Raw genomic sequence first — 25,703 nt, 5'->3', positions numbered from 1 at the left:
CACACACACACACACACACACACACACACACACACACACCCTTGGGCAGAACAGAACGGCAGATGAATGCTGTACAATGTGCATAGGCCATTGTGGACCAGCTGTTTTGGAAAGCATTCAGAGCACCATGCACCTTCATTAGCATAAGATAAATGTTGTAGAGGATCACCATTCCCTTTCAGGATCATGGCCCTTTTCTGCCCCAGCACTCTGAGTGCTCACTCCTTAGTGTCAGCACCATAAAAAACATCTTTGGTCTCATCTGCTAATCAACTAGTAGGATGTATAAATCTATAGGGTGGACTTTGTCCAAAAATAGATGTACCAATCCCGGATTGCCCCTTTAAAAGAGTTGCTATCAGAGATGCAAGAGTCGCCCTCATTACAGAGCATTGTACTGATCCTCACCACAGAGAACAGGTAGAGATAGACAACAAAAGAATCTGCCTCTGCCTGTTAATTACTTTAGTGATTAAGTAAACACTGCACGGCTCAATTATTGAAATGACAAAAAAAATTGCTGTGGTTTCTGTCGGTGTTAACGTGGTGAGCTGAAAGGTTAGCTCATTATGATGTCTGTGGAAAGCAAAAGCTCTGAAAACACAATTATCTTTTCCTGCGTGGCAATGATGTTGCCACTGATGCCATTCCAAATATAAATACAGTGCAATGCTGTGAATGTTTTCTCACAAACAACATCCTCGTAAAAAAAAAAAATCTAAAGTGAAGTTTGTTTGCAAAAGTCAAACGCTGTAAACAAACACGAATCAAGGTGAAACCTCTTTTAGATTAGAAAAATAGGAAGAAAACATTGCTAATTGGAAATACAAAAAAATGTCAAATATATAATACTTTTTTTATTCGTGTGTTTCTTCTGTTGTTGTGGTAACCCCTCTTTTGTACTACATGTTAGGTGTTAGTACAACTAGATTATGTATAATAACTAGGGTTGCACATTTTGGGGAAAATGCAGAAGTGGAAACTTTCCGTGGGAATTAACAGGAATTTATGGGAATTAACGGGAATATATGCACATTAATATTAATACCATTTAAATGTAGATGTTTTTTGCATTGGATATATTTACCATTTCATATGGAGACTGAAACATAAACCTTTTTCTTTTTCATAAGTAAACACAATGGCAAATGATTAAATCCTTCCATTATAAATCAAACTATTTAGTTATGAATTGAACTTTAATTAAATGAGTTGACTCTTCACATGGATTAATTCACTGAACAACAAAAGAAAGTGAATATTGAATGACCCCATCGCATCTCCCCAAAAATCTGTAAAATGATAGTCTAGAAACTAAAGCTTTTGTTGTCTTCCTATCAGGCTTCCATGTTTTCTCCCTCGACCTCCTCAATGTCCACCTCTTGAACATCAATGTCCACCTCTTGTCTCTGAGGCTTCATCTTCACTGTCACTTTCCAACCTTGTTGAGGATGGGTCGTTGTCAGGCTCAAAAAGCCTGAAATTTGCCCGGATGGCCACCAATTTTTCAACCCTTGTATTGGTCAGCCTGTTGCGTGCTCTGGTGTGTGTGTTCCCAAACAAGGACCAGTTGCACTCTGAGGCAGCTGATGTTGGTGGGATTTGGAGGAGGATGGAGGTAACAGGGGAAAGAGCCTCAGATCCACAAAGTCCCTTCCACCAGGTGGCTGATGAGATGCACGACTGCCATATTGCATCTCCATCCCAAAGCCCTTGCTTCGATTTGTACTTCGCCAGACTGTCAAGAACCTTGCCCTCATCCAGGGCAAGGTGGCGAGACATGGAAGTGATGACACCATAGGCCTGGTTGATTTCTGCACCAGACAGGATGCTCTTGCCAGCATACTTGGGGTCCAACAGGTATTTTTTTTAAAATGTATTTCAGAACTGTAGTTTCCTCTGCCTGGAGCAACAGTGAAATGGGCAGGGCAATACAGATTTATTCTCTTACATCTGCAAGCAGAGTTTGAACATCAGACAGGATGGCATTGTCTCCCTCAATCTGTGCAATGGCTACTGCTATAGGTTTCAGGAGTTTCAGGCTGCTTACCACTTCCTCCCAAAATACATAATCCAGGATCCTCTTGATGGGGCTGTCCATATCGGCAGACTGTGATATGGCCATTTTTGGAGAGACTCCTTCCCCCCCAGGAGACTGTCAAAGATGATGACAACACCACCCCAACGGGTGTTGCTGGGCAGCTTCAATGTGGTGCTCTTATTCTTCTCACTTTGCTTGGTGAGGTAGATTGCTGCTATAACTTCAAATCAAATCAAATCAAATCAAATTTTATTTGTCACATACACATGGTTAGCAGATGATAAATGCGAGTGTAGCGAAATGCTTGTGCTTCTAGTTCCGACAATGCAGTGATAACCAACAAGTAATCTAACTAACAATTCCAAAACTACTGTCTTATACACAGTGTAAGGGGATAAGGAATATGTACATAAGGATATATGAATGAGTGATGGTACAGAGCAGCATACAGTAGATGGTATCGAGTACAGTATATACATATGAGATGAGTGTGTAGACAAAGTAAACAAAGTGGCATAGTTAAAGTGGCTAGTGATACATGTGTTACATAAGGATGCAGTCGATGATGTAGAGTACAGTATATACATATGCATATGAGATGAATAATGTAGGGTAAGTAACATTATATAAGGTAGCATTGTTTAAAGTGGCTAGTGATATATTTACATAATTCCCATCAATTCCCATTATTAAAATGGCTGGAGTTGGGTCAGTGTCAATGACAGTGTGTTGGCAGCAGCCACTCACACTGTTAGTGGTGGCTGTTTAACAGTCTGATGGCCTTGAGATAGAAGCTGTTTTTCAGTCTCTCGGTCCCAGCTTTGATGCACCTGTACTGACCTCGCCTTCTGGATGATAGCGGGGTGAACAGGCAGTGGTTCGGGTGGTTGATGTCCTTGATGATCTTTATGGCCTTCCTGTAACAACGGGTGGTGTAGGTGTCCTGGAGGGCAGGTAGTGACATGACCCTTAGTGACATGACCCTTCATGACCCACATACCTAACCATTTCCTTAGCTCTATTGTTGAGAGTATCCATTATTTTCAGTGCCATGATGTCCTTGAGTAGCAGAGTCAATGCATGAGCAGCACAGCCAATGGGTGTGATGTGAGGGGAGGACTCCTCCACTTTAGACCAAGCAGCCTTCATGTTCACAGCATTGTCTGTCACCAGTGAAAATACCTTCTGTGGTCCAAGGTCATTGAAGATTGCATTCAGGTCATCTGCAATGTAAAGACCGGTATGTCTGTGCTCTTGTAGAATACTGGTTGAGGGGTGGAGATAATGTAGTTAATTATTCCTTGCCCACGAACATTCGACCACCCATCAGAGATGATTGCAATATCGTCTGCTTTCTCTATGATTTGCTTGACCTTCACTTGAACTCTGTTGAACTCTGCATTCAGCAAACGAGTAGATAAAGCATGTCTGGTTGGAGGGGTGTATCCTGTGCAAAGAACATTCAGAAATCTCGTCCGATACACATTGCCTGTGAGCATCAGAGATGAACCAGTTGCATACACAGCTTGAGCAAGACATTCTTCAGCATTTCTCTGACTACGTTTCTCCATTGAGTAAAAAAAAAAAACTTCTGATTCCAGGAGGACCATGAGCTGTTGCTATCGATAAGGTGTTTGATTCATAATTTTCACCTTGAATAGAGAGGGACTTTTGTCAGAGGTTGCTTGTTGTGAGCACTGAGGGAACTTTATGCACTTCGCCAGATGATTCTGCACCTTTGTTGCATTCTTCACAAATAATTTGGCACAGTATTTGCAAATGTACACAGGGTTTCCTTCTACGTTAGCTGCAGTGAAATGTCTCCACACATCAGATAGTGCCCGTGCCATTTTCCTGTAAAGATGAGAAAAATAATAGTAAAAAAACAAATAAAATACAATTCCATGTACAGATAAATAGTTAAGCAATTAGATTAAATAAGTAAGATAAAGATAAGTAAGATAAATAAAAAAACCTGTATGGAAATGGGTGAATTAACACTCAGTTAGCAGGCTCAAGCAAGCGAAACCCCACATGGTAGCAAAAACTAACTAGCAGAAATTGTTAACAAGTTAGAAATGATTTAGGCTGCTATTTACTGGTTTAACAATTAACAAAAATCATGTATGTCATGGAAATATATTCACTCCACCCAGTATTGTAATCAAATCTCACCAGAAAGCATGTAGTCCTTGGCTTAGACAGTGTAGTAGTGTGGGCTCAATAGCGTCTCGTTAGTGTGCAAGATGTTGAGAATCAGCTGTACACGTGATAGAAGAGTGTATGTACTCCACTGTGCATGCAGAGGGTTGCAATTCCATTGAATTGGGTATAGTTGTTATATGTTATAAGCTAACTTCTTTGATGAATTTAAATTCCCAGGCTTAACTTCCCATGGAAAAATTCTGGAAATTTACCGGAAAGTTTACGACCCTTTGCAACCCTAAAAATAACGTCAATAGTTTATAACAGTCTCATCACTTCCTTGATATTTTCTAAAGATCACCACATTTAGTCAAATGTAATAGTATATAATTGTCTTGTTATTCAAAACTATACTACAATGTCAGTGATCTTTGCATATTTACGGTTGATCATTAGTATGCCATTCTGTGAGAAGGAAGGCACTATAATTCTTCACCATTCTCACAATCAGTGGTGTGTATTCATGGATGCCAAGGGCCAGGCTTCACCCCAAAAACTGAACAATAAAAAAATGAAATAACTTATTTAGTCTCTCTGTGTTTCATAATCTTCTTTCAATTTGCAAGAGGCTCAAAGTATCTCACCGGAGAAAACATCAGAGTGAGCAAAACAGTGCCCCGCTGTCTCTGAAGGCCTGATGACCTGATGCTGACTGGTTCAAAAGAGTGGGACATTTTTGCCGCCCGTAGTATTGAATGCAAGAGAAGCCAGTGAGCATCTGGTCTCCCTTGATTAAAAAAGTAACATAATCGCCAATCAGCATTGAGCTAAACTGAGTGAGCTCAACAGTGAATGGTTCTGGTGCACCCAAAAAAAGTGTCAAGGGAAGCCTGTTTGGATTTGGCATCACTCCTATCAAATCGAATCGAGAGCATACATCATTGACAGAAACAACTTGAATTGTTGCATCTCGTTGTGTTGTTGTACTCCATTGGCTTTTCCAACAACAGCTAGCTAAAATAGCCTCTTTCTTAAATTGGCCATGGATGGAGATAGGGATTTGAACTTGTGGCAAGCATTTTAGCCAGGTAGCCTAGGACAACAAAACATAAAAGCGTGTACTGTATGACAGACCGTTTCGTCAACATGAAAGAGAGGAGGATGTCATTGGCGTTTCTCTACAAGTAGGGTGAGTCAACATGTTTTGTGTACTTGCACGAACACACACACACACACACACACACACACACACACACACACACACACACACACACACACACACACACACACACACACACACACACACACACACACACACACACACACACACACACACACACACACACACAGACAGAAATCAGAAACATGGACAGCCACATCAGATTTAACTTACGTTGATTGAACTAAATCGTTTTTGGTATCTTTTCATCTTTTTTTATTTTTTTATTTCACCTTTTATTTAACCTCATTTGCAACTGTGACCTGACCAAGATAAAGCAAAGCAGTGTGACACAGACAACAACACAGAGTTACACATGGAGTAAACAATAAACAAGCCAATAACACAATAAACAAGTCAATGACACAGTAGAAAAAAAAGAAAGTCTATATACAGTGTGTGCAAAAGGCATGAGGAGGTAGGCAATAAATAGGCCATAGGAGCGAATAATTATAATTTAGCAGATTAACACTGGAGTGATAAATGAGCCGATGATGATGTGCAAGTAGAGATACTGGTGTGCAAAAGAGCAGAAAAGTAAATAAAATTTAAAAAGTATGGGGATGAGGTAGGTAAATTGGGTGGGCTATTTACAGATGGACTATGTACAGCTGCAGCAATCAGTTAGCTGCTCAGACAGTTGATGTTTAAAGTTGGTGAGGGAAATAAAAGTCTCCAACTTCAGCGATTTTTGCAATTCGTTCCAGTCGCTGGCAGAAATATTTTCATTGTATTAGACTAAGCATTGGTGATTTGATGTTGAAATGGTGCTGGATGAGTGCAGGCAGCTCCTGTTTTCTTTGCGACTAGCGGTAACTCTGTGGTTTTAAGTCAGTCGTTTTTTAGTGTTCCTAAATGGTCAGAAACATTAACACGCTTTTAGGTCATGGCTGTAGGTCATGTACAGTTGAAGTCAAAGTTTATATACACTTAGGTTGGAGTCATTAAAACTTGTTTTTACCACTCCACAAATTTCTTATTAACAAACTATAGTTTTGACAAGTCGGTTAGGACATCCATTTTGTGCATGACACAAGTCATTTTTCCAACAATTGTTTACAGACAGATTATTTCACTTATAATTCACTGTATCACAATTCCAGTGGGTCAGAGGTTTACATATACTAAGTTGACTGTGCCTTCAAACAGCTTGGAAAATTCCAGAAAATTATGTCATGGTTTTAGAAGCTTCTGATAGGCTATTTGGAGGTGTACATGTGGATGTATTTCAAGGCCTGCCTTCAAACTCAGTGCCTCTTTGCTTGACATCATGGGAAAATCAAAAGAAATCAGCAAAGACCTCAGAAGGAAAATTGTAGACCTCCACACGTCTGGTTCATCTTTGGGAGCAATTTCCAAACGCCTGAAGGTACCACGTTCATCTGTACAAACAAAAGTGCGCAAGCATAAACACCATGGGACCACGCAGCTGTCATACCTCTCAGGAAGGAGATGCGTTCTGTCTCCTAGAGATGAACGTACTTTGTTGCGAAAAGTGAAAATCAATCCTAGAGGAATGCTGGAGGAAACAGGTACAAAACAGTAAAACTAGTCCTATATCGACATAACCTGAAAGGCCGCTCAGCAAGGAAGAAGCCACTGCTCCAAAACCGCCATAAAAAAGCCAGACTATGATTTGCAACTGCACATGGGGACAGAGATCGTACCTTTTTGGAGAAATGTCCTCTGGTCTGATGAAACAAAAATAGAACTGTTTGGCCATAATGACCATCGTTATGTTTGGAGGAAAAGGGGGGATGCTTGCAAGCCGAAGAACACCATCCCAACCGTGAAGCACGGGGTGGCAGCATCATGTTGTGGGGGTGCTTTGCTGCAGGAGGGACTGGTTCACTTCACAAAATAGATGGCATCATGAGGCATTTGTGGGCAGAACTGAAAAAGCGTGTGCGAGCAAGGAGACCTACAAACCTGTCTCAATTACACCAGCTCTGTCAGGAGGAATGGGCCAAAATTCCCCCAACTTATTGTGGGAAGCTTGTGGAAGGCTACCCGAAACGTTTGACCCAAGTTAAACAATTTAAAGGCAATGCTACCAAATACTAATTGAGTGGATGTAACTTCTGACCCACTGGGAATGTGATGAAAGAAATAAAAGCTGAAATCAACTATTTTCTCTACTATTATTCTGACATTTCACTTTCTTAAAATTAGGTGGTGATCCTAACTGACCTAAAACAGGGAATCTTTACTCGGATTAAATGTCAGGAATTGTGAAAAACGGAGTTAAAATGTATTTGGCTAAGGTGTATGTAAACTTCCAACTTCAACTGTAACTGTTACATGCAATATGTTTTGTGGACTTTACTGGACAGAGGTTGTGGTTGAATTTATTCTGCCACTGTGTCTTCTTTTTGTCTCGGTCTATAAATCACGGTCACAAGGTATATGAACGAACAGTTTGTAGAGCAAACAATGCAATTATTTCAACACTATTATCTTTTCTGGCTTCCCCAGTGATTTTTACCCACGTACTGCAACTGCTCACAACACACCCTATGAGCCCTGGTCAAAAGTAGTACACTATATGGGTAATAGGTTGCAATTTGGGACGCATACAAAGGTTCCAGTACAGAACATTTTTATACAAACCTTCTTCACAGTTAGAACTTAAACGTCCCTCCCTCTGTGGCCGCCATTTTTAATTAGCACACTTTGGACTAGAGCCTACCAGAGCCCGTGTAGAGTAGAGTTACTGAGAGACTGCACTGGGGTGGTGTGGGCATGCCAGCAGTACTCAAAGAGCTGCAAAATAGTCTCTAATAAAGTGTGAACATACAGCTATTAAGGTAACGATGAGAAACTTAACAGTCCTAAAATAAAACTATAATTAAATATAATGCACAAGTCAAATTATTCAAAAAGAGCCTGTTCTCTTTGTCGACTCTAGGTGTGAGAGTGAGAGCTGGTCAAGAATACGGTACATTAGAGTGCCGTAAATGTCAGATTCGGGTGTTAAATATCTCAAATGCTTGTTAATGAGTACAGTATATATATATTTATATACTGCATAAGATCAGTTTCGTATGCATACAGAATACGTACTTGTTTAGCTAAGTGAGTGAGCACTCCATACCATGGTTATTCCCTGTAAACTGAGGTGCAAGTACAGTATGGCAACAGTTAGGAATTAATTGATTTTGTTCCAGTAATTAGTATTCACAAACAATTATTTACTTTCTTTACTGGCCATGGACGCCCACACATTATACCCCATGGTACCAATTATTTACCAGCTCATTAATAGAAGGATCATTTCTAGCTTTCATACGAGACATTCTCTTTTAATGCATGCGTCCAATTCTAGGGTTGTAAAATTAAGTTAACTTTACCAAAATCCACAGGTTTTCCAGAAATACTGGTTGGAGGATTCTGGATTTCCTGCTTATTCCCTCCTGATTCCAGGAATCTTCCAACTGGTAATTCTGGAAAACCTAGGAATTTTGGAAAGATTACCGGAATTTTGCAACTCCATTCAATACACCAGTATCCCTGACACTTTCAATAAATCACATCCATTATTTTGTAAGTTAGCAATATGAACTGTGGTAGGGTTAGTCTAGACTAGAACCTTTGGCTTGCAATTGTGTGTTTTGTGAGCATTTATCTGTACTGTACTGTATACCATTCTGAGGGCTACAAGAATAGCAATAGCTGCAGCAAAAGCTCTTCTATGGCCGCCAGTCAGTGTGTGTGTGTGTGTGCGTGTGCGTGCGTGCGTGCGTGCGCAGAGTGAGGCAGAGAAACAAAAGCATGGTCGTCTAAAACAGTATTGACCAGTGGTTGTCTGTCACACCACAGCCATCTACAGCCTGCAGAATGCACTGTGAGAAACAGTTTGGAGTGGTAGACATGTGAGAAACCGGTGCTCATACCACACAGGGATAATACCCTGGCTGGAGACTAGAGGCTCATTGACAGAAATGCACAATTTTGGTTTTACAATAAGATCAGAAGTAGGCTGCATGGATATGGGCCTAGAGCAGAAGTAGGCTGCATGGATATGGGCCTAGAGCAGGAGTAGGCTGCATGGATATGGGCCTAGAGCAGAAGTAGGCTGCATGGATATGGGCCTAGAACAGAAGTAGGCTGCATGGATATGGGCCTAGGTCAGAAGTAGGCTGCATGGATATGGGCCTAGGTCAGAAGTAGACTGCATGGATATGGGCCTAGGTCAGAAGTAGGCTGCATGGATATGGGCCTAGGTCAGAAGTAGACTGCATGGATATGGGCCTACGTCCGAAGTAGGCTGCATGGATATGGGCCTAGAGCAGAAGTAGGCTGCATGGATATGGGCCTAGAGCAGGAGTAGGCTGCATGGATATGGGCCTAGGTCAGAAGTAGGCTGCATGGATATGGGCCTAGGTCAGAAGTAGGCTGCATGGATATGGGCCTAGGTCAGAAGTAGGCTGCATGGATATGGGCCTAGGTCAGAAGTAGGCTGCATGGATATGGGCCTAGGTCAGAAGTAGGCTGCATGGATATGGGCCTACGTCCGAAGTAGGCTGCATGGATATGGGCCTAGAGCAGAAGTAGGCTGCATGGATATAGAATAAAGCAGAAGTAGGCTGTATGGATATGGGACTAGAGCAGAAGTAGGCAACATGGCTATGGGACTTGAGCAGAAGTAGGCTGCATGGATATGGGACTTGAGCAGAAGTAGGCTACATGGATATGGGACTAGAGCAGAAGTAGGCTGCATGGATATGGGCCTAGAGCAGAAGTAGGCTGCATTGATATGGGACTAGAGCAGAAGTTGGCTACATGGATATGGGCCTACGTCCGAAGTAGGCTGCATGGATATGGGCCTAGAGCAGGAGTAGGCTGCATGGATATGGGACTTGAGCAGAAGTAGGCTACATGGATATAGAATAAAGCAGAAGTAGGCTGCATGGATATGGGACTAGAGCAGAAGTAGGCAACATGGATATGGGACTTGAGCAGAAGTAGGCTACATGGATATGGGCCTAGGGCAGAAGTAGGCTGCATGGATATAGAATAAAGCAGAAGTAGGCTGCATGGATATGGGCCTAGAGCAGGAGTAGGCTGCATGGATATGGGACTTGAGCAGAAGTAGGCTACATGGATATGGGACTAGAGCAGAAGTAGGCTGCATGGATATGGGCCTAGAGCAGAAGTAGGCTGCATGGATATGGGACTAGAGCAGAAGTTGGCTACATGGATATGGGACTTGAGCAGAAGTAGGCTACATGGATATGGGACTTGAGCAGAAGTAGGCTGCATGGATATGGGACTGGAGCAGAAGTAGGCTGCATGGATATGGGACTTAGAGAAGAAATAGGCTGCATGGATATGGGCCTAGGTCAGAAGTAGGCTACATGGATATGGGACTTGAGCAGAAGTAGGCTGCATGGATATGGGACTAGAGCAGAAGTAGGCTGCATGGATATGGGCCTAGAGCAGAAGTAGACTGCATGGATATGGGCCTAGAGCAGGAGTAGGCTGCATGGATATGGGCCTAGAGCAGAAGTAGGCTGCATGGATATGGGCCTAGGTCAGAAGTAGGCTGCATGGATATGGGCCTAGGTCAGAAGTAGACTGCATGGATATGGGCCTAGATCAGTAGGCTGCATGGATATGGGCCTAGGTCAGAAGTAGACTGCATGCATATGGGCCTAGATCAGTAGGCTGCATGGATATGGTTCTAGGTCAGAAGTAGGCTGCATGGAGGTTGTCTGCTAATTATTTACGTAAAATGTTCTGTTTGCTTTGAGTGTTCATGCGAAGTGGTGATTTAGGGTTTGAATAATCCAGATTAATTAAGCAAAACTTCTTCTTAACGAAGTGTATTGTGGATTAGTTTACTCTTAGAACATAATGTTACTGAACTTAGTTTTTTATCAAAATTAAGCTTGAATTTCCTCTGTGAATTCTGCTACTTTTTTAAAATTTCAATGTGACTTTAGGCATGGTCCAAGCAGTGTAATTTAAAAACGAATTTCCCATCATCTCAAAATATTTTTGTCCAGCGCTGTTCTGGCTACACACTAATTGAAGCAAAACATACTTTCAAGGTTGACCTCTTTGTGTGGATAAGATGTTTAAAAATGTATGTGAAGAAACATAATAACATTTTCCTGTGAATCCGTGGTTAGCCTTGGAATTCATCTTTCATAGTTTTTAATTCCTTGTGCATTCTACACTAAATGTAGCTGATGAATTTATGAAAACAACAAATTCACATCCCCACTAGCAACAAAGAACCAGAATATTCTTCTCTCAGTCCACCTCTGAAAGTATGCCGTTGTTTTACTACTGGAGTGTTTGGTACCCTGATCCTCGCCATAAAGCATGTGTGAAATGCAATCAAACCCTGTCTGAAACTAATCCTGGACCTGCGTGAGTAGTAGGTCCAAGATCCAGGACCCAGAGTACCAGGTATCGTGACGCTGATCATGCTGAACCTTTTTGCCCGTTGTAAACAATCTAGCTCGATAACATCATGTAGAATGTGTGTCTTGCTAATCGCACTCTGAAACAGTTATTTCCAGGTCTTGTGAAAGCAAAATGTATTCGGTAGAATTCTCACAATCGCTCCAGGAAACCCGAACCAGGGTACCCGAACCAGGGTACCGAATGTGAAAACGCCCTAAGACACTTGTTGTTCAGCTGTAGCTGCTGGTGCTACTGATGTTTTTACATGTTTCTCTGTTCATGTCATTTGATCAGGCACGTACGTATTACATTTGAAAATAAAGGTACCCGGCCATAAGAATACTTGCACTTTGAACTCGACTGAGACACTTATAGTATGGGGTCGCTCAAACAGGAATCACTGACAATGCGGAGCTTTACAGCGAGGATGCTGCAGCCATCGGGGCGAAAGCAAAGAACAGGTTGATGTTTCAGAACGGAAGGAAGGAAGGGCCCCACAACGAGATTGTAAATGTATAGCGTAGGCGTGAAAGGGCAGAACGGCAGTTACAGCTTTATCGGGGACTCACACAGGCTGAAGCTCTTTCAGAGGCTATTTTCCCCTCCTGCCAACGGACCAAGCCACAGCTGCTTCTAGCAGTGTTAAAAGCAGTTGCTTGTTACACCATCCATGACACAACATCAGCTAGCTACGACACTGACTGTGCCCATTGTTTGAGGGAAAAGATGGCCTTCAAATTGATCTTCTTTGTACATCGCACTTATCCATAAAAAACATATACATGTACAGCGGGAAAATAAGTGTTGAAAGGCCATCTTAGTTGAAAGTGCCTCATCAGTCTCCCTAGAGAGGCAATATAACTAGTAACTAATGCCTGTGGAATTCCTGTGCTTTTAAAGTAGCACATCTTCCCCATAGGGGGGTAAATGACAAGGATCAGTGTCTCTCTGCTTTTCTTTTGCTGGGAATGACATTCAGCAGATATATGTGCATCCGTTGTGTCAAGTAAATGAATAGCGTTCAATCAGGAATAAAGCCTTGGGTTCCGCTGCCATGACAACCCTACTGTTACATTGGGGCTGCTGTCATGGTGACCTAAGAGTCAGTACCATATTTAGGCCTATGTCTGTATATATTTTTGTACAGACCTCATTAGAGGCTGACAGGGCAGAAATCTACTGCTATTAACTAGGAAGAGAACATTGTGATATACCTGTTCCTGGAGATGTTTGAATTTCAACTTGACCAACATATTACTGCATCGCTATTAAGGTGTATCATTCACCACAGGATTCAGTTGGAATGCTCCATACACCCAGTTAATATTAGATTGTGAGAATGTTTTACTTTAAAAAAAAAGTACAATCAGTTCAAACTAATAATATGTCATCCATGTTTTGATTACAAACTACAATCAATGAATAGGAATTAGAGCTGTCAACAAAAATACAGATCCACAACACCACGACACTCTGACAACCTTTCCTCCTGCAATAATTACTCCATTAGTCCTACTGAGTGTTAGTGTTAATTTGCTGTCAGACACAGCACCATGTGTGATCTGTATTGACTGAATGGAGCAGAGCAAAGGCTCATGGGGATTTAGAGCATGTGACTTAACAGATCAATTACTGTCTCATTTATTAGTGGATGGAGTCATTGCTGACAGACTATTACAGAGCTAAGCTAGCAAAACTACATGAGGCCTGCACTGCAATACATCAGCTTTGATGGAGCTATGTTCATTTCCATACCACTTGAAGTTTGCTTTCTTTTTCCCTTATACAATATTTGGTAGGGATTATCATTGCTCATTCTCATAGATTTGTAAAAAATGTATTAGGTCTTCTTCTCCTCCTCTAGCTGTTTTTATTGCTTTCTTATCCTCAGGTGCTACCTTTTGTAAAAACCAGGAATTACCTCTCAGAGTTATTACAATAATACTAGTATACAAATCAATTCAGTGTTACTAACGAGTTCTAATTTGATTAACAGACGAAAAATGACAATGTCAAATGTGTGTGTGTGTGTGTGTGTGTGTGCGTGTGTGTGTGTGTGTGTGTGTGTGTGTGCATACCTGCGGGAAGTAGGGGTGCTGAGGGTATTACAGCACCCCCTGAAAAATCAGAATAAATCAAATATATGTTTTTTTTTTTTTTAAGTATTGCACTGGTCCTTTACTAGTCCTGTATTAGCAGACTGGTATAGCCATCTGTAGCGCGGGCAATTTCTTTCTTTCTTCTTCTGCACCCCCTCTCTCCCCCAACAATTTTCTGGTGTGTGTGATGTGAGCTTAACTAGATGGTGAAATAGTGGGATTGGCTACATGTTGTTGTAACCAAGCTCAGCAGAGTAGATCAATAGCGGGTGATGCACAGCAGTGGTTCCCTCACCATAGTACACAGGTCAGTCAATATGTTGCTCTTTTCTTTGACATTGGATTGATAAGGGGGATGCTATTCCTAAAATTGTTTAGTAACCACGTACATCGTGTTTAGACGTATAGTGCAAGTTAGGGCTGGGCAATATGGCCAAAATATCATATCAACATGTTTTTAGAATGTTTGACTGTATGACATATTTGAAGGCAATTTTACACTACCGTTCAAAAGTTTAGGGTCACTTAATTAAACATGTCCTTGTTTTTGAAAGAAAAATGTTTTTTTTTGTCAATTTTTTTTAAATAACATCAAATTGATCCGAAATACAGTGTAGACATTGTTAATGTTGTAAATGACTATTGTTGCTGGAAACGGCAGATTATTATTATAATATATTTTTTTAAATATCTACATAGGCATACAGAGGCCCATTATCAGCAACCATCACTCCTGTGTTCCAATGGCACGTTGTGTTAGCTAATCCAAGTTCATAATTTTAAAAGGATAATTGATCATTAGAAAACCCTTTTGCAATTATGTTAGCACAGCTGAAAACTTGTGCTGATTAAAGAGGCAATAAAGCTGGCCTTCTTTAGAGTAGTTGAGTATCTGGAGCATCAGCATTTGATGGGTTTCACTACAGGCTCAAAATGGCCAGAAACAAAGAGCTTGCTTCTGAAACTCGTCAGTCTACTCTGGTTCTGATAAATGAAGGCTATTCCATGTGAGAAATTGGAGGGGGGGCATTTTCATCTATTTCTGAATCTCCTGCACACTGTTATCATTTCCACAAAGGGCCACATTTGTTTTTTGTATTTGTATGCCTTAATTTAGTCAAAGGGTAACTTTTTCTTTATCAGAATAATTATTCTCCTATATGACCATGTATTTTCAACATGATATCATAGGAAAACGTCATCCTGGCACATTATTGCAAAAAGGGTACATGGTCCCTTGTAGCTGATGTTTTTCTTAATACAGTCAATGAGAAAAGATGTGTCACAGGGTTGATGTATTTCTAATTTATCTCATGTCTGTCATTCATTCTCTACCTCCTCTTTATCCCCTCATTCTCTTCTCTCTCCCCGTTATTTCACCCTCTCTACACTCTCCCCCTCCCTCACCCTTTCCGTCTCTCTCACCCCCTCCCTCACTATCCCCCTTCTCTCTCCCTTCTCCCTCCATTCTCTCCCCCCTTCTTTCCCTCCCTCCACCTCCTCTCTTCTATCTCCCTCTCCCTCTAATCTCTCCCCATTCCTCCTTCACCATCTCCCCTCCCTACTCTCTCAGCCATCCTTCCTTCACCCTCTTTCCCCTTTCTCCCCCTCCACTATCCCCCTTCTCTCTCCCTTCTCCCTCCATTCTCTCCCCCCTTCTTTCCCTCCCTCCACCTCCTCTCATCTCTCACTCTCTCTCCCTCTACTCTCTCCCCATTCCTCCTTCACCATCTCCCCCTACCTACTCTCAGCCATCCCTCCTTCACCCTCTCACCTCTCTTTCCCCTTTCTTCCCCTTGATACTCTCTCCATTTTCTCTCTCTCCTCCCTCCTCAACATCTCTCCCTCTCTTCCACAGACAGGTTGACAGATAGGCACAGATAGACACAGACAGTTTCAAGTCAATCCTCTTCAGTATTAATTCAATAATTCATAGAAAGGCTCTTAGTTTCTAGAACTGTAAGACCATTGTGTCCAATCAAGGGCAAAAATGCTTTGGGTTGGTTGACTTCAAATTTCATATGTCGGGTTCCTCGGTCACTCATATGTAAAATATGTGAAGATTAAACCTTTTTAAACCTTCGAAACCAGCTCTATTACCCCAAATTAAGTCACTTCCTGTAATCGCAGGAAGCTGAAATTCAATGTACTGTATGTCCTCCCAGGGACACTCTTTAACGAGTTTCAAGCCTTTATGTTAAGAATTGACTGTTCCACAAAAGATGGAAGACGACATTGAATGTTCCTGAGTGGCCTAGTTACAGTTTTGACTTAAATCGGCTTGAAAATCTATGGCAAGACTTGAAAATGGCTGTCTAGCAATGATCAACAACAAACAGACAGAGCTTGAAGAATGTTTTAAAGTATAATGGGCAAATATTGTACAATCGAGGTGGGCAAAGCTCTTAGAGACTTACCCAGAAAGACTCACAGCTATAATCGCCTCCAAAGGTGCTTCTACAATGTTTTGACTTAGGGGTGCAAATGCTTACATACGTCAATTATATTTCTGTATTTCATTTTCAAGAAATCTGCTTCATTTCTGAAAACATGTCTTCACTTTGTCATTATAGGGTATTATTGTGTGTAGATGGGTGAGGTTGAAAAAGATGTAATCAATTTTTAATTAAAGCTGTAACACAACAAAATGTGGGATAAGTCAAGATGTATGAATACTTTCTGAAGGCAGTGTATGCTAGCAAATGTTGTATACAAAAATACAATTAAACATCACGCACAATGAATAAACATATTACAATTGGAACAGGCCAACCATGATTCAACTTATCAAATCTAATGAGTTATGTTGTGTCTTTGGCTATGCCGGATTAAGTGATATGACATGCTATTCTATAAAATCCCTTCTCTGTAATTAATATTACCTGATTGAGCTAATCACGTAAATGTAAGTAACTAGAGAGTCGGGGCACCACAAAATAATATTTATAGAGCTGTTATCTTCCGAATAAACTAATAAAGACCTAGTCATATTTTACATCAATAGCAGTCAATATTAATCATCACCTTAATTCAGTCTCATCTGAAAGTTGTAAATTCTTGGTTATCTTCACGAACCCTGGCTAACAAGTTGAATCAGCAATGCAAAATTGGGTTTAATTATTTATTTACTAAATATTTTAACTAATCACACAGAATTACACATACACAGAATTAATCATAACTTCATTACAAATTACGTCATAAAGGAAAATGTCCCTGGCGGGCGGAACAGATATGACAGCTTGTTACACAAAAGATAAGGGGCTGGGTTTGAGTGAAAGAGCGGGAAGACTGAGAAACAAAGGAAGAAGCTGTGCTATCGTAAATACAGGAAAATGCGATAAATATTTACTCTGAGCTGCACTTCGGTAGGTTGGTGGTAGATGGAAGGCCGTGTTGCCAAACCGAGTCCTTTGTCCTTTGAAGAATGTCTCTGGTGGTCAATTGGATACGTTGTAATAACGTTGTTGTGTGATAGACGGGTTACTCTGTCTGTTCCTTCCTATCCCTCGTTTGCAGCTGCTGTTGCTAACTCCGTGGCTAGGAGGTATCACTTCTGTAGTGAATAAGAGTTCAAAGTTCATACCATTCGCAACCAAAGCTCACGCTGATGTTGGCTTCGTTCTGTAGTTATTATCTGAACCATTCTGACATCGGACCGTCGTCCTCACATCCTCGGAACAAGAGGTTATATTGTCGTCAAGGCTTTGTATAGGAAGGGAGAGGAGGGCGTGTTTGAAAAGTTTTATAGCCCATGTCCCTTCACAGGGGCGGGCCACTGATTGAGCAGAGCCCTAACCTTATGAAAACCCAAATCTCACATTAAAGAAGCTAAAATCACATTTCATCCCATCATGAATAATTTCATATTCAAACATATTTAAATTGAACAACAATTCCATGTGAATCCGATAACTCTGATGTGTAGACTTTCCACTGTAGAGTTTATGTCATCTTATCATTGATGAGAATGTCTCAGATGACAACCGAACTGACATCATATTCATTAAGTACCTCCGCATATGTTCAATTGGTCGGATTACCAGAATATAGTTAATTTCCCCCCACCTTCTGATGTTCCCAGAATCTCTATGTTAACCAAGGGGTTTGCAAATGTAACATCAGTAGGGTAGAGAGAGGAAAAAGGGGGGAAGAGGTATTTATGACTGTCATAAACCTACCCCCAGGACAACGTCATGACAGTTGATAATCAAGTGTGATATTGCTGTGCTGGAATAGAAGTCTGCTCTCCCAGTAAATCAGGGATCAGTGAAGCAAGGTTGGCAACCTTGCTCCACATTTCACCTGAAATTATGCTTTAATAATAATAGCATAGTTACTACTCAATGATCTATTGTTGTTTAGACTGAGAAGTCTAATCTTTACATATGAGTTAGCTTATTTGTACATTTTGAAGTAATGAAGTGTTGATTATTTGAATCGAAGCATTTAAACTTGTTTTAATTGTTAAACTATTATTCAAATGTGACTAGTGTTGATGTTGATCAATCATATATCACAGTCCTGCAATAAAGAGGGAAAGGGGTTCTGTCTCTGTGCCTGTGTTGTAAATGAACATTTGTAAGATCTCCAATCTGTTTTATTTGATTGTCACTCTCTCTGTGTATCAGCTATGTGAATCCATTTTGTAGCTTATCATATGGCAGGCATCGCCAATACAGCCATAGGCCTACAGTATGATGGTATTACTGGCTTTATGGGCATCTGTCATCTGAAGCAGACAATGGCTAAACTCACATATTATTTACATGTTGAGCTGAATGTTCTCAATTTAAAATGATACCAGTAGACAATGTATACGAGGCAAACCATATACCAGATGTTGCTCACATAAAATGGTTCAGTGGCAATTCAACCCTTGTAATTTAGGTACAGCACAAAAATAAGGAGTTGACAATTAGGCTGCAAGAGTATTACAGGTAACTCTTTGAGGTTAATGTTATTTTAGTTCATTCATTTTAGCAATGTTGCATGCTAAATGATTGCAGTTGTTTCCATATATAGACAGTACATGCTTCTATGTATCCCTGACCCTGGATAAGCTAGCGACTGGTCTAACACAGCTAACCTTTTAGTTCAGTAATATGCTGTTTTTATTAACATTTTGTTGGCTTTATGATTGTGAGAGAATTAGCTCGTAAAAATATTGATATGGCCAGCATTGTAGACCATTTCTCCCCTGTTGCTGACGCTTTAGTTAATCTTAAAACCTTATCAAATGTTATGCCACCAATGCTTGTTTTGTTCACATTTTTATTCCTCATGCACTGTTGCTCCTACGTCACTAATCCGGTAATCACCTTTGGAGCTCCGGCCAAGCAAGGCATTTGATTGGTTTGACGTGTTGCGAGGCGTAACTGATTTACAACGGGTTCCCGACCCCTCTTTAGCTGATTTCTTCCATGGAACTTCATCAGGCTTCCCGGCTCAAACCTAAACCTCAAGCCTATCCCTAACCCTAGCTTCATGTCCACATCCCGGCTCAAACCTAAACCTCATCCTATCCCTAACCCTAGCTTCATGTCCACATCCCGGCTCAAGCCTAAACCTCAACCCTATCCCTAACACTAGCTTCATGTCCACATCCCGGCTCAAACCTAAACCTCAACCTTATCCCTAACCATAGCTTCATGTCCACATCCTGGCTCAAACCTAAACCTCAAGCCTATCCCTAACCCTAGCTTCATGTCCACATCCCGGCTCAAGCCTAAACCTCAACTCTATCCCTAACACTAGCTTCATGTCCACATCCCGGCTCAAACCTAAACCTCAACCTTATCCCTAACCCTAGCTTCATGTCCACATCCCGGCTCAAGCCTAAACCTCAACCCTATCCCTAACCCTAGCTTCATGTCCACATCCCGGCTCAAACCTAAACCTCAACCTTATCCCTAACCCTAGCTTCATGTCCACATCCTGGCTCAAACCTAAACCTCAACCCTATCCCTAACCCTAGCTTCATGTCCACATCCCGGCTCAAACCTAAACCCCAACCCTATCCCTAACCCTAGTTTCATATCAACTCCCGGCTCAACCCTAAGCCTCAACCCTATCCCTGACCCTAGCTTCATTTTCACATCCCGGCTCAACCCTAAACGTAGCCTCAACCCTATCCCTAACCCTAGTTTCATATCAACTCCCGGCTCAACCCTAAGCCTCGCCTCAACCTTATCCCTAACCCTAGTTTCATATCAACTCCCGGCTCAACCCTAAGCCTCGCCTCAACCTTATCCCTAACCCTAGTTTCATATCAACCCCCGGCTCAACCCTAAGCCTCGCCTCAACCTTATCCCTAACCCTAGTTTCATATCAACTCCCGGCTCAACCCTAAACCTAGCCTCAACCCTATCCCTAACCCTAGCTTCATTTCCACATCCCGGCTCAACCCTAAACCGAGCCTCAACCCTATCCCTAACCCTAGTTTCATATCAACTCCCGGCTCAACTCTAAACCTAGCCTCAACCCTATCCCTAACCCTAGTTTCATATCAACTCCCGGCTCAACTCTAAACCTGGCCTCAACCCTATCCCTAACCCTAGCTTAATTTCCACTTCTGGCTCAAAATCATGTTGTGATCCTAATCATCCCCCATTGATGCAATGTATTCCCCTAGGCATCAACCCTGTGACACTCATCTTTTCCCATTGACTGGAATTTATCGACATAAGATTAATTTGATTGTTGCTTATCTTTCCCCATTGACTGCAATGTATTGAGATAAAGTCAGCTACTGTGACATTTAACCTTTTTGATTAAACGTGCCAGGATGACGTTTTCAGGCTGATAATTGGCAGGTATTTTTTTATGTATTTATAGGCAGTTCATACTTCCACCTCAAGGGGCAGTGTGCAGATTTCTAGGGTCCTTTTGGCACCTGCTCTGCTTGTTCGAGTTTTATCTTTCAATTATTAAATTTAACAAAGCAAACATTGGAATACTGTTATGTAAGGTATAACATAAATCCAAATCCGGTCCATGCATCAATACCGGTATAGCAAAACATTTTTTTTCTTCCAGCCCTGGCATTGTGCTTGTTGACCTAAAGCACGCCATAGTTTGACCTCAGACTTTAGATAGATTCGTGAAACAGACAGTTAAAAATCCAATGATGTTCTACAACAGAACATGGTGAAACAGACCATTCTCCTTTTACTGTTTCTAAATAGCATGGGTGCAACGTGACAGAATGTGCTGCTCTATCCAATGTTTCTATCTGAAACATTCTGAATGTTTAACCTCACTAAATACAGCACAAGTTTGTTTTGTATCTTTGCCCTGGGCTATTTTCTAGTATCCTGGGTCTTTAATTTAATGAAACACAATACATGTTCTAACTGCATTAAAATAGAGTAATTGGCCCCTAGTCTGCATCTGTTAATGTGGGCTCTTTTGCAACAGACTACCTTACATTTACCAGAGAAGAACAATTGTCAAGTCTGTGTCTAGGCTACAGGCTTCTGCCTCTTGGTAAAGACTGTACAGTTGAAATCGGAAGTGTACATACACCTTAGCCAAATACATTTCAACTCAGTTTTTCACAATACCTGACATTTTATCCTAGTAAAAATTCCCTGTTTTTGGTCAGTTAGGATCACCACTTCATTTTAAGAATGTGAAATGTCAGAATAATAGTAGAGAGAAGGATTTATTTCAGTATTTCTTTCTTTCATCACATTCCCAGTGGGTCAGAAGTTTACATACACTTAATTAGGATTTGCTAGCATTGCCTTTAAATTGTTTAACTTGGGTCAAATGTTTCGGGTAGCCTTCCACAAGCTTCCCACAATAAGTTAGGTGAATTTTGGCCCATTCCTCCTGACAGAGCAGGTGTAACTGAGTCAGGTTTGTCAGCCTCCTTGCTCGCACACACTTTTTCAGTTCTGCCCACAAAATTTCTATAGGATTGAGGTCAGGGCTTTGTGATGGCCACTTCAATACCTTGACTTTGTTGTCCTTTGCCAGATCTTTGGAAGTTTGCGACCAAGCTTTCTTCCTGACTGATATCTTGAGATGTTGCTTCAATATATCCACAACCGCTTCACAGTTGGGATGGTGTTCTTCAGCTTGCAAGCCTCCCACTTGTCCTACAAACATAAAAATGGTCATTATGGCCAAACAGTTATATTTTTGTTTCATCAGACCAGAGGACATTTCTCCAAAAGGTACGATCTTTGTCCCAACGTGCAGTTGCAAACTGTAGTCTGGCTTTTGTATGGCAGTTTGGTGCAGTGGGTTCTTCCTTTCTGAGCGGCCTTTCAGGTTATGTCGATATAGGACTTGTTTTACTGTGGATATAGATATTTATGTACCGGTTTCCTCCAGCATCTTCACAAGTTCCTTTGCTGTTATTCTGGGATTGATTTGCACTTTTCGCACCAAAGTTTGTTCATCTCTAGGAGACAGAGTCTCTCTAGTCTCCTTCCTGAGCAGTATGGCGGCTGCGTGGTCCCATGGTGTTTATACTTGCGTACTATTGTTTGTACAGATGAACGTGGTACCTTCAGGCATTTGGAAATTGTTCCCAAGGATGAACCAGACTTGTGGAAGTCTACAATTTCTTTTCTGAGGTCTGTTCTGATAACTTTTTATTTTCCCATGATGTCAAGCAAAGAGGCACTAAGTTTGAAGGTAGGCCTTGAAATACATCCACAGGTACACCTCCAATTGACAAAAAAAAGAAGCTCCATGACACAGTCAACTTAGTGTATGTAAACTTAGTGTATGTACATTTACATTACATTTAAGTCATTTAGCAGACGACCCACTGGAATTGTGCAAACATATGACACCCAGTGGAACAGACTTGCATCTAAATAAGGGGGGTGAGAAGGAAATAATTCCTTGAAGAGGTGGGGTTTCAGGTTTAAACAATTGTTGGAAAAAGTTTTGACTGGGCTGTGTCAGTGGTGCGAGCAAGGTGGTGAAGATGTCTCAGAGCCTGGAAGGTGCCGTTCCCCCAAGCTCCGTGCGAAAAACTATAGTTTGTTAACAGCCAGTACGGAGGAGCGGGGTGGTTGAAAATGAGTTTGAGAAGGTTGAACACCAGACGGGCTGCGGCGTTCTGGATGAGTTGTAGGGGTTTAATGGCACAGGCAGGGAGCCCAGCCACAGCGAGTTGCAGTAATCAAGTGATATGCCTGGAAGGACCTGCGCCGCTTCGAGGCACGTTCAACTGTACGGGACACAAGACAGCAGGGTGTTGTCCAGGATCACGGGCTGGGAATAACAGTCTGCGAGATCATTATGGGGCAGTCCTTAATCAGGTTCAGCAGGTGGTGAGTCATCCACACACCAGAATGCAATTCCACCTGGTTGAAGAGAGATTATTGTGTGTCGTCTTAGCAATGATAGGAGAGCCCATTGTTATGACAGAGCCAAGTGACTTGGTTTGCGAGAATAAGAGAGGGCCTAGAAGATCCTGGGGACACCAGTTGAGAGCGCGTGGTGAGGAGATTATTAACCTGTCAGGCAGTTGGGTATCAGGGTATCTGATGGTTCACAGTATCAGCCATCTAGAAGGATGAGAGCAGAAGAGGCTTTGAACTCCTACAGAGAAGAGCAGTCTCAGTTGAATGACTGAGTCTTAGACCTGACTGATTTGGATCAAGAAGGTCATTCTGAGAGAGATCCTCACGCTCAAGAGTTTTGGAGAGAAAAGAGAGAAGGGATACTGGTCTGTAGTTGTTGACATCGGAGGGATCGAGTGTAGGTTTTCAGAAGGTGCAACTCTGCTCTTGAAGACGGGAGGGACGTAGCCAGCGGTCAGGGATGAGTTGATGAGCGAGGTGAGGTAAGGGAGAAGGTCTCCGGAAATGGTCTGGAGAAGAGAGGAGATACAGCGGGCAGGTTGTTTCGGCCGTGTGATTGCCTGAGAGAAAAAGAGGTCAGAGGGAGGGCAGGAGCAGAATCTTCGTTTGACTTGACTATTAGCTCAGTTGGTAGAGCATATTGTTTTAAATGTATGCACACATGACTGTCTGACCTTCTTTTTCAAAATGGTTGACGAAGTCATCTGCAGAGAGGGAGGAGGGGGGATTCAGGAGGGAGGAGAAGGTAGCAAAGAGCTTCCTAGGGTTAGAGGCAGATGCTTGGAATTTAGAATGGTAGAAAGTGGCTTTAGCAGCAAGACAGAGGAGGAAAATGTAGAGAGGAGGGAGTGAAAGGATGCCAGGTCCGCAGGAAGGCGAGTTTTCCTCCATTTCCGCTCGGCTGCCCGGAGCCCTGTTCTGTGAGCTCGCAATGAGTCGTCGAGCCACGGAGCGGGAGAGGACTAGCCGGCCTGGAGGATAGGGGACAAGAGTCAAAAAGGGAGGAGAGGAGGGTTGAGGAGGCAGAATCAGGAGATAGGTTGGAGAAAGTTTCAGAGGGAAAATGTAGGATAACGGGGGAGATGACAGGCTACTACCATCCGAGTAGGGGCAGTGTGGGAAGTGTTGGATGAGAGCGAGAGGGAAAAGGATACAAGGTAGTGGTCGGAGACTTGGAGGGGAGTTGCAATGACAGTGGAAGAACAGCATCTAGTAAAGATGAGGAGCGTATTGCCTGCCTTGTGAGTAGGGGGAAGGTGAGAGGGTGAGGTCAAAAGAGGAGAGGAATGGAAAGAAGGAGGCAGAGAGGAATGAGTCAAAGGTAGACGTGGGGAGGTTTCCAGAACTGTGAGAGGTGAGCCGTCCTCAGGAAAGGAGCTTATCAAGGCATCAACATGAACCTCCAGGGAACCTGGAGGGCGATAAATGATAAGGATGTTAAGCTTGAGAGGGCTGGTAACTGTGACAGCATGGAATTCAAAGGAGGCAATAGACAGATGGGTAAGGGGAGAAAGAGAGAAAGACCACTTGGGAGAGATGAGGATGGTGCCACCACCAGCTGACCAGAACCGGGGTGTGCGTGAACACGTGGGCGGACGAGGAGAGAGCAGTAGGAGTAGCAGTGTTATCTGTGGTGATCCATGTTTCCGTCAGTGCCAAGAAGTCAAGGGACTGGAGGGAGGCATAGGCTGAGATGAACTCTGCCTTGTTGGCCGCAGATCGGCAGTTCCAGATGTAAACTTCTGACCCACTGGAATTGTGATACAGTGAATTATAAGTGAAATAATCAGTCTTTAAACAATTGTTGGAAAAATGACTTGTGTCATGCACAAAGTAGATGTCTTAACCAACTTGCCAAAACTATAGTTTGTTAACAATACATTTGTGGAGTGGTTGAAAAATGAGTTTTAATGACTCCAACCTAAGTGTATGTAAACTTTCGACTTCAACTGTACAACAAGACAGCATACGGGCTAATAACAGTCTGCATCATTATGGGGCTCCTTAATCATCAGCATAGCACCAATGCAATTCCATTTGAAGAGACATATGACTTTACTGTAACTTACATTGTTATTGAATGGAGGCTGTGATGAACAGCTTTGTAAATATCTCTGAAGATCCTTTGGAGCTATATTATTAATGGGCAGTTGGGTATCAGTACTGTATCATCATTGGTGAAAGGTTGAACCCTGGACTCTGTAAATTGAATTTAGAGACAATATCATTGTTCCTCTAAATGTTATTAGGTTAATCTGCCCTAGTCTGCTGTGTGAGATGCCTCCAAGGGTCTCTATGGAGACAGATTTCTTCTTGTGTTGCCTGAAAAAAAAGCAGAGAAGGACATCTTCAATTTGACTATTAAGATATTGTTTTAAATTGTCTGAAAGGAAATGATTGTACATTTCTTTCCACTTAATCAACAAGCAATAGAATAGCGAATCTGTTTTGGACAG

At 41.9% G+C, this 25,703-nt stretch overlaps 1 protein-coding gene across 1 annotated transcript in view; it reads left to right on the top strand.

The window, feature by feature from the left end:
- The window catches only part of prkd1 (protein kinase D1), a 68,459-nt gene that overhangs the window by 20,555 nt on the left and 22,201 nt on the right, over nt 1-25,703 (top strand). The gene's annotated exons all lie outside the window — the stretch shown is intronic.

The sequence above is a fragment of the Oncorhynchus keta genome, chromosome 29 (genome assembly GCF_023373465.1).
Source record: "Oncorhynchus keta strain PuntledgeMale-10-30-2019 chromosome 29, Oket_V2, whole genome shotgun sequence".
Taxonomy (NCBI): Eukaryota; Metazoa; Chordata; class Actinopteri; order Salmoniformes; family Salmonidae; genus Oncorhynchus; species Oncorhynchus keta.
The sequence above is the reverse complement of the archived record's forward strand: the minus strand, read 5'-3'. Positions and strand labels throughout refer to the sequence as shown.